Source organism: Aquarana catesbeiana, linkage group LG06 (genome assembly GCF_042186555.1).
Source record: "Aquarana catesbeiana isolate 2022-GZ linkage group LG06, ASM4218655v1, whole genome shotgun sequence".
Lineage (NCBI taxonomy): Eukaryota > Metazoa > Chordata > Amphibia > Anura > Ranidae > Aquarana > Aquarana catesbeiana.
This window is the reverse complement of record NC_133329.1, coordinates 117827635-117835848: the sequence shown is the minus strand read 5'-3', so window position 1 is coordinate 117835848 and position 8214 is coordinate 117827635. Positions and strand designations below refer to the sequence as shown.

Below are 8214 nucleotides of genomic sequence, written 5' to 3'. Positions count from 1 at the left end.
TATATAGCAAGATGGGGAATTATTTGCAATGTGTACATTATTTAAAAACTATTTCTAGCAATATGCTTCTCTGTATTTTACAGGAAGGACAAGTAGAATGCTGAGCTTGTAATTTTGTACAAAAATAGATATATTTTTGTCCAGTACAGCGTGTGCTGTATGCTGGTCTAAATTGTACCATTCTCTTCTGTACAAATCTGTCATCCGTGCTTTTAAATATTTTTAGTTCTTTCCTGTGTGATGTTGAATAGTCTGTAACATTTTCCTCTAGATCAGGGGTCGCCAAACTACTAAGAGATTTTATCTGGCCCGCAGCTAGTGTCAGTGGTGTATTCTCATCCTCAGTGGAAAGACTGAGGGTTTAGATCATTTGGTCTCCGCTTCTACCCCTAAACCCCACTGATGTAAGGGGGGGTCTGATAGGGACCCAGATGTAAGGGAAAACTCTGATGGGGACCCTGAATTAAGGGGGGACTCTGATAGGGACCTTGTTGTAAGAGTGAACTCTGATGGGGACCCTGATGTAAGGGTGGGACTCTGATGTGTTCGGGGGGGGGGGCTTCTGATGTAAAGATATTTTTAAAAATGTGTTCATTTATTTATAGAATGGATATATATTTTTGTGCCAGCAAAAAATGTGGAATATACACTGCCTTGAAAAAGTATTCATACCCCTTGACGTTTTCCATATTTTTTCATGCTACAACCAAAAAGGTAAATGTATTTTATTGGGATTTTATGTGATAGACCAAAACAAAGTGCCACAAAATTGTGAAGTGGAAAGAAAATGATAAATGGTTTTCAATTTTTTTTTTACAAATAATGTATTTTTCTTTAATATTTCAACTGCATACTCAACATTCTGTATTTACATGTACATATGCATTTTGTCTCTAGATCATCATTTGCCATGTCTCCCCATTCCCCTTTTTGTTTGTAAACTTGCCGGCTGCCTATTCCCATTTTCTACCACCAGGTGGCTCTCCAGCCCCGCCGTGGGCTGTGTTGCTGGATGCAGACACCCGGCGGGTGGGCTCCATTGGAGCGGGGCGGGCACTGGTCACACTGTCCATGCCCTGCTTCGCCGCATCCATAGGAGCCTATCTGATCGACGAGCGGCGGGCGCTCTCTTTCTCCCGCCGGTGACGTGGAGACGTGTGACGTCATTGCGCACCCTGGGGCGCGGCTACACCGTGCGCCCCTACGTCAGAGGGACGTCCTGACCTCCGCGATCAGCTGTAATACACACAGCTGATCCGGCGGAGTGCACCACCTGATTGGTTCACACCAGTCAGAGTGGGCCTATAAAGACTGACGCTTAAACACCCTGTGTCAGTCTTTTGGCTGCAGCCTGGACGTCAGCTGTGTGTTACACTCCAAAGGTAAATTTTATTCCTATACTGGCTATTACATGGATATGTTTTCTATCCATGTATCTGCTTTGGCTAGCTAGCAACGTTTTACTTTATTACTCCATCTATCACCAGATCAATCTAATTACTCCCATCTCTTTTTGTCATGACTTTTTTCACAGTGGTTACATTTGTTTGCCGCTGTGAAACCAGGCGTCCCTTGTGAATGCATCCTGCTCTCCAACCTATGGACCTATGCTAATTACTATGCCGTGTTTATGGATTTACGCAGCCGGCTTGTACTCCCCTCTCTGCTTTTATCTTCTCTTTGTTTAATGAGTCAATCATATATATGTAAGTACTTTACATCATTATCCATGATACAATCAGGCTTCAAACTATACACTGTTGATGCCTATACTATAATGAATTATGTACCCATTATATTCATCTATATTTATGTTACAGATACCACAAGAATACACCCATTTATAAATTTCCCCTGAAGAAGGAAAAGTACACCTCAATGCGACTTTCCGAAACATGTCGGGAAATATGCTGTGCAATTCAAATAGAGTTTAACTCATTTTGAGCAACACTTTGGATTACCAGCTTGGGTGATATATATGTGTATATGTGTAAATCTATTTTGATCTTCTTCTTCTATCATTGACGTACTTTTGTAGTGTGTATGATTTTGAACTTTTTTCACAATTTTATATTTTTGTATACTAATAAAGTTGGCATCTTCTTGCCTTTTATACTTATCTACTCATTATTATTTTTTCCTGCCCTTTAAAGTCCAAGGGGGCGTCCTCGGAATGCATTTTGCTTGCATTTTTTCTTTATATAATTTTTGACAAATAAATATGTGAAAAGCGTGGCGTACATTTGTGTTCAGCCCCCTTTACTCTGATACCCCTAACTAAAATCTAGTGGAACCAATTGTCTTCAGAAGTCACCTAATTAGTAAATAGTGAATAGAGTGTGTGTAATTTAATCTCAGTATAGTAACAGCTGTTCTGTGAAGCCCTCAGAGGTTTGTTAGAGTACCTTAGTGAACAAACAGCATCATGAAGGCCAAAGAACACACCAGACAGGTCAGGAATAAAGTTGTGGAGAAGTTTCAACCAGGGTTAGGTTATAAAAAATAACCCAAGCTTTGAACATCTCATGCAGAACTTTTCACTCCATCCTCCGAAAATGGAAAGAGTATGGCCAGATATGTTAGCCCAAAACCAACTATCACATACAAAAGGGCCAAACCGCTAAGAGATCACCTAACTAAGAGCCATCTTCCTAAAGGCTCCACTTCTTCACAGACACACTATAGGCCAAAAAACAGAGGGACCTTCCCTTGTGGTAAATGTGAATTTTGTGAGTGGATTAAACCAAACAGATATATAATTTTACCCAATAGCTTTACCTGGACCCCCCAATACCCCATAGATTGCCAGACAGTGGGGGTGGTCTATATTATGACCTTTAAGTGCAAGGCATTCTATGTTGGCAAAACCCGGAGGCCCTTTTGGAAGTGGATATTGACCCTACAGGCTAGCAGGTCCCCAGGCCTTAACAAATGTGTTAGCTACAAGCCCTTTCTTAGAGTAGAGATAAATATACTTCTGGCTGTACCTACTTAATTATACATATGGCTTTTGCCATGCTATGTATCTATGCAAATATCTCTATCCTCCTCCCTTACTTTATGCTATATATGTACCTACTAGTTCTGCCAACAGATTTTGGAATGTACTGTAAACATTTGAACTGTATATTTTATAAGTACTTGTATTTTCTCATTAATGCACTATTACCAGGTGATGGATTTGTGGGATGCTTAGTGCTTGATGTGGTCCATCCGTGGGGGATGACAGGTGGCTTACGTATGGATGATGATGAGACTGACTGAATATCCCTTTTCCCCTTTTCTCCTCTTTCTTTTATTTATTTTTTTTATCTAGGATTAGTGAACTGCAACTACTACTCATGGATCTGATTCGAGGTATGTGGTGGGTTTGCACCGCTCCCTCGTGTTCCACCACATATAGAGTAGCTTTTTTCTCTCCCCAATCAATTCCATATCAATCTGGTAGAGCTGTGTTCCCTACCAATTGTATGTTGCAGACCTTGGTGGGGCGTAGCTATGTACATCCCCAACATCCCACCACGTATTTACATGGCGGGGATGTTTGCACGATTACGTGCCCCACCATCCGGATCAGCCGATCCGAATCATCAGTGGGAGGAGGGACTTTTCTTTCATAGTCTGCCCTGGCATTTCTGGACATGCACAGCCTTTTTTTTTTGGCGCTCATGCCCAGAGATATACCCGCCGGCGCCTTCGATGTCTAGCACATAGTGCGGCAGGCGTGGGGAGGAGCCAGGCCCCGGCAGCCATTTTCCCAGTCCCGTATATGGGGGAGGCAGGGGGGATGATCCGAGTGGATGTCCCAGTCTCATTTGGGTAGAGGGATTTAATCTGCAGCCATGATCGGCATGGGCACCATTGGCATCTATTGAACCAAGGTGAGACACATTGGGGGTTATTTACAAAAGGTAATCCACTTTGCACTGAAAGTGCATTTGGAAGTGTAGTTGCTCTAAATCTAAGGGGTAGATCTGAAATGAGTGGAAGCTCTGCTGATTTAATCATCCAGTCATGTGCAAGCTAAAATGTTGTTTTTTTTTCCTTGCATGTACCCCTCGGATCTACAGCGACTTTACTTCCAAGTACACTTGCAGTGCAAAGTGGATTTTCCTTTAGTAAATAACCCCCAATGTTTTTTTCAGCCTCATTGGGAATAACAGATGACAGATTATATTGGACTTTGTTCCCTATAATATTTTTCCCCTCGTTCCCATTTTTCCCCTTTTCTTTTTCCACCATACCTTCATGATATGGCGGAACTACTTACTCATATACCCTATATCTACAGCTGAGTTATGGTATTTGGGGATGACATACTTACCCAGGATGGTTTGGCTTCACTACCATATATAGATATATACAAACATTTAACATTACTCAATGTGCCGCGTCGTGTCCACCCCCCGGACAATATATATATATATATATATATATATATATATATATATTTATATTTGGTATTTATGTATTGCCATTCACATGGGTGTACAAAAATATATAATATACTTACCCATATTTGTTACATGTGTGAGAAACTGTTGTGACTGCACCCTCTACCTCTGCCTATATAATATATTCCTACCTTCAATATAGTATAATATACCACAGACATTGATTTAAATATATCTTGTCTATCTGCCAGGTATATGTTTATGACCTGTTTTGCTTCATGTTGTGTACTGGGCACCCCATCCTTTCCATTTAAAAATCTGGGTAGGTATTACTGAGTACTCAAAACATACATTACCAGTATAAATATTGTCATGATTGTTAATTCCATGAAGAATATAAATACATACTCTTTTTCTATTTTTGATATTGATGTACAAATGGTTTTTGAGATCCATATATGTATGTGCATATCCTAATTTATATTATGTTCCTTAGTACCTATAGGATCCCCCGAGGAAGCTATAAGCGAAACGCGTAGTGATCCCTTGGTACTTTTCACTTTCTGTGGGGCCCTGATAGAGAATATCAACCATAATTCAAGTCTCAAGCTCACCATATCCATGGGCATACCTACAGGTCTTTTTGTACATACATAGGATCAACCAACATGGGACGATACCACATGTATACAATGTGTACTATTTAATTTTTTAATTCATTTCATGATTTTAAAGTGGTTTTTTAATGTTGTCAAATAAATTTAATATTTTACTATACTATACTCTCTCTTTTTCATTTGGGTCTACAAGTGGCTACCAATTTAAAGTACAGTATCTTTCCACAATCTTTTTTTGAAACATTTGGAGACCCCCTGCTCTAGATCATAATTAGTATGAAAGAATCAATTCCTAAACCAGGCAATTCAGCAAACTCATTTTTTTTCATTTATCTAATTATGGCAAATATGCTGTATGCTAATTTGTCCAATTGGTAGAAAATCAGCTAAAGCTCTTATTGGTTGGATAACTGAACTACAGGATCAGACAGGTGTATGCATGTAAATTTTCAGCTCAATCATAAGTTAGCAAATGACAGATTTTTCCGATTAGGTCAGAACTACACAAGTGCTACAATGGGTAATGTGTAGTGTAGCGCTATCCCCATAGGAACTGCTGAAAAAGATGGGACCTCTGTTCTTTGCCTAAAACTTCTGGAGAACCTCGGCCCCTCTGACACACCAGATTGAGTGTAAAAACATACAATATCACAGGAATTCACTGAAAGTTATACTTAGCGGCCAATAGTAGTGCTATATCAAGGAAAACAGGTACCAAACCAGGAAGTAAAAGCAAACTTGATATACTGTTACCCAATATGGTTAGTAACTTGATAAGCATAAAATGGATTAACAATGGTAATAACTTAATTTAAAATACAAAGTTATTAACAGGCGTGACTAGGCATAAGATGACATTAGGTGTCCAGATCAGCATTAACAGTAGCAAGGCCGCCTCAAGTGCGGCAGTTAGCAGAAGCAAAGTTTTAATCTACCGATTGCTGGAACTATATTGCCAGAGTGCATTTATGGGGGCGATGCTAGTCCTAGACTGACTGTGTATGCATTGTCCTGAAGAAAAGGAGGAAGGTAGTGGAGGGAGCAGGGGAACAAAGGAGGCTTGCAGAATATTTATTACAAAAGGGCAGTCCTTTGAGATGTTCTTCTGACAGCTATTGTTGGGGCCCTTTAGGAGCATTGGTGCACTTAATGGCAGTCCCAGTTAACCTGCATGCACTATAGGTACAATATAGGTATGGTATAATCTTGGCACAGATGCAAGGTAGATGTGGTTCAGGTGCGGTAAAGGTTTGGTATAATGTGGTATAGGTGCAGTCTAGGGTTGGAATTGGTGTGGTATAGAGTGCAGTATGGGTGCGTCATTGATTGGGTACACGTGGTGTCCTGCTCTCAGTGGCTCAGTCCCTACTAACAGTATCAGCAATGGGTGAATAGCCCTCTCACCAATCTATGGGATGCTGTAGATGGGGGGGCCTCAGTCTATCCCCAAAAGCCTCTGGTGATCAGTGGTGGGAAGCAGAGGGTGAGTGGATGCACCAGTCTCCCTGTGGCAGTGGTGCAGGTGCTTTCCCCAGGTGTCCTTACTCCCAGTCTCAGGCTTGGATCTCTGCCGGTATGGTCATCCGCTGACAGACAAATATCCAGACAGAGGTGCTCTCTCTCTCACTCCCTCGGTGCCAAGAGGAAGAACTTTCCTGGGCAGTGTAATAAAATGAATTTCTCCACTCCTCCTACTGCACCATGCCTATTGGGATCTGTAGTGTAAGGAGTCTACTCATCCTATTATATGGGTGCCGTCTCAAACTAGAACTCCTAGGATTCTAAGTGCTCTGCATAGAAGTCTATAGGCTTGCTTGGCTTTAGTTCTCCCCCTGCTGGCCGGAGGAGAATGTTGCAGCATAACATTAGTATCTCAGTAGAGGGAGAGAAGAATAAAAGGCATTGTCTCCTTCTCCATATTGCTGTAGCCCAGTACCTGGCTACAGTAGGAATGGGCCATATATAGAAAACTTACATCCATCAAGAAAGGGAATAATTCAATTACACTGACTTTGAGTTACAGAATTGTACATTTTTTTTCTCTACTTACCTTTTCATATATCACTAAAAGGGCCCTTTCCCACCATTGTGTTTCTGCAACACACTGTAGTGGCAAGGTACTCTTTCCTGTCTACTTTTTTGCACTGGTAGCCTATTCAAAATGGCCTGACTGCAATAATGCAATGCATTTTAATGCAGGTGTGTTTGCACAACAGCCCAAAGTGGACACATATGAGAAATTTATATTTATTAGGCCATCCACAATGTTTCTGAGACTTATTTTACACAGTGTTCCGGTGTTTTTGTATATGTAACAATCCATAGCAAGTCCATCTCAGCGACCCGGCATATAGACTTTAATGCAGATAACACACTTACAGGCTAGAGCTCCAGCAACTTCTTAAAGAGCAAGGAAATCACATCACTGCATCACATGCCATTGGACATGACTTTTAATTAATGATTTAGCTGGGAAGACAGGCTGCAGAGAAATGGGGACAGTACAATTGGAAATATAAAAGGTATTCTGCTATACATAATTCTTCTTCACAGGGGTTTAATAACTCTTTAAATAGATAATCTGCTTCAACAATGCAGATCACAATAGTCAGAGAAAAGCCAGAGGTCCTTATGTGTAAGCTGAATGAATTAAAGCCGTTGCAGCCAGCGAATTAGCATTTTCAGAAGCAGAGGTTAGCAATGGCAGCATATACATGTCTTGACAGGTTTTCTTTAAGGGTTTTTTTTTCCCATTTTGCCTGAAATACTTTTATTCAGATGGAACTCAATAGCAATTTTTGTTATAATAGCATACTCTATTTTCTTAGTATATAAAGCAAGCTTGCAGTAGTTTTTTCAATTTTGTGTCATCATTAGTTATGGTTCTTGGTTTGAGTAAATAATGAATCAATTTTCTCTGGATAATGAAAACTGAAACTGAATCTAATGCACTATTGTTCCTGTACAAATATTACACAATACAGTGCAGCTGTAGTACAGTTTCTAATACAGTGCAGGCGATGTACACAGTATTTAATACACTGTGTACAGTTTCTACTACACTTCTGGTAGTGTACAAAGTATACAATACAGTGCAGCTGTTGTACAGTTGCGAATAAAGTGCAGACGGTGTACACAGTATCTAATACAGTGTAGTGTGGTGTTGTAAATCAAAAAATACATCATGTCCGGAAGGCCACCAA

General features: G+C 40.4%; 1 long non-coding RNA gene across 1 annotated transcript; it reads left to right on the top strand.

Annotated features, from left to right (window-relative positions):
• The first annotated feature begins 1116 nt into the window (after window positions 1-1116).
• On the top strand, window positions 1117-5171 carry LOC141147673 (uncharacterized). Its single transcript, XR_012245097.1, has 5 exons — window positions 1117-1382; window positions 1535-1706; window positions 1821-1969; window positions 4646-4716; window positions 4891-5171. It is a non-coding gene; the product is annotated as an uncharacterized lncRNA (long non-coding RNA).
• Window positions 5172-8214: the final 3043 nt, after the last annotated feature.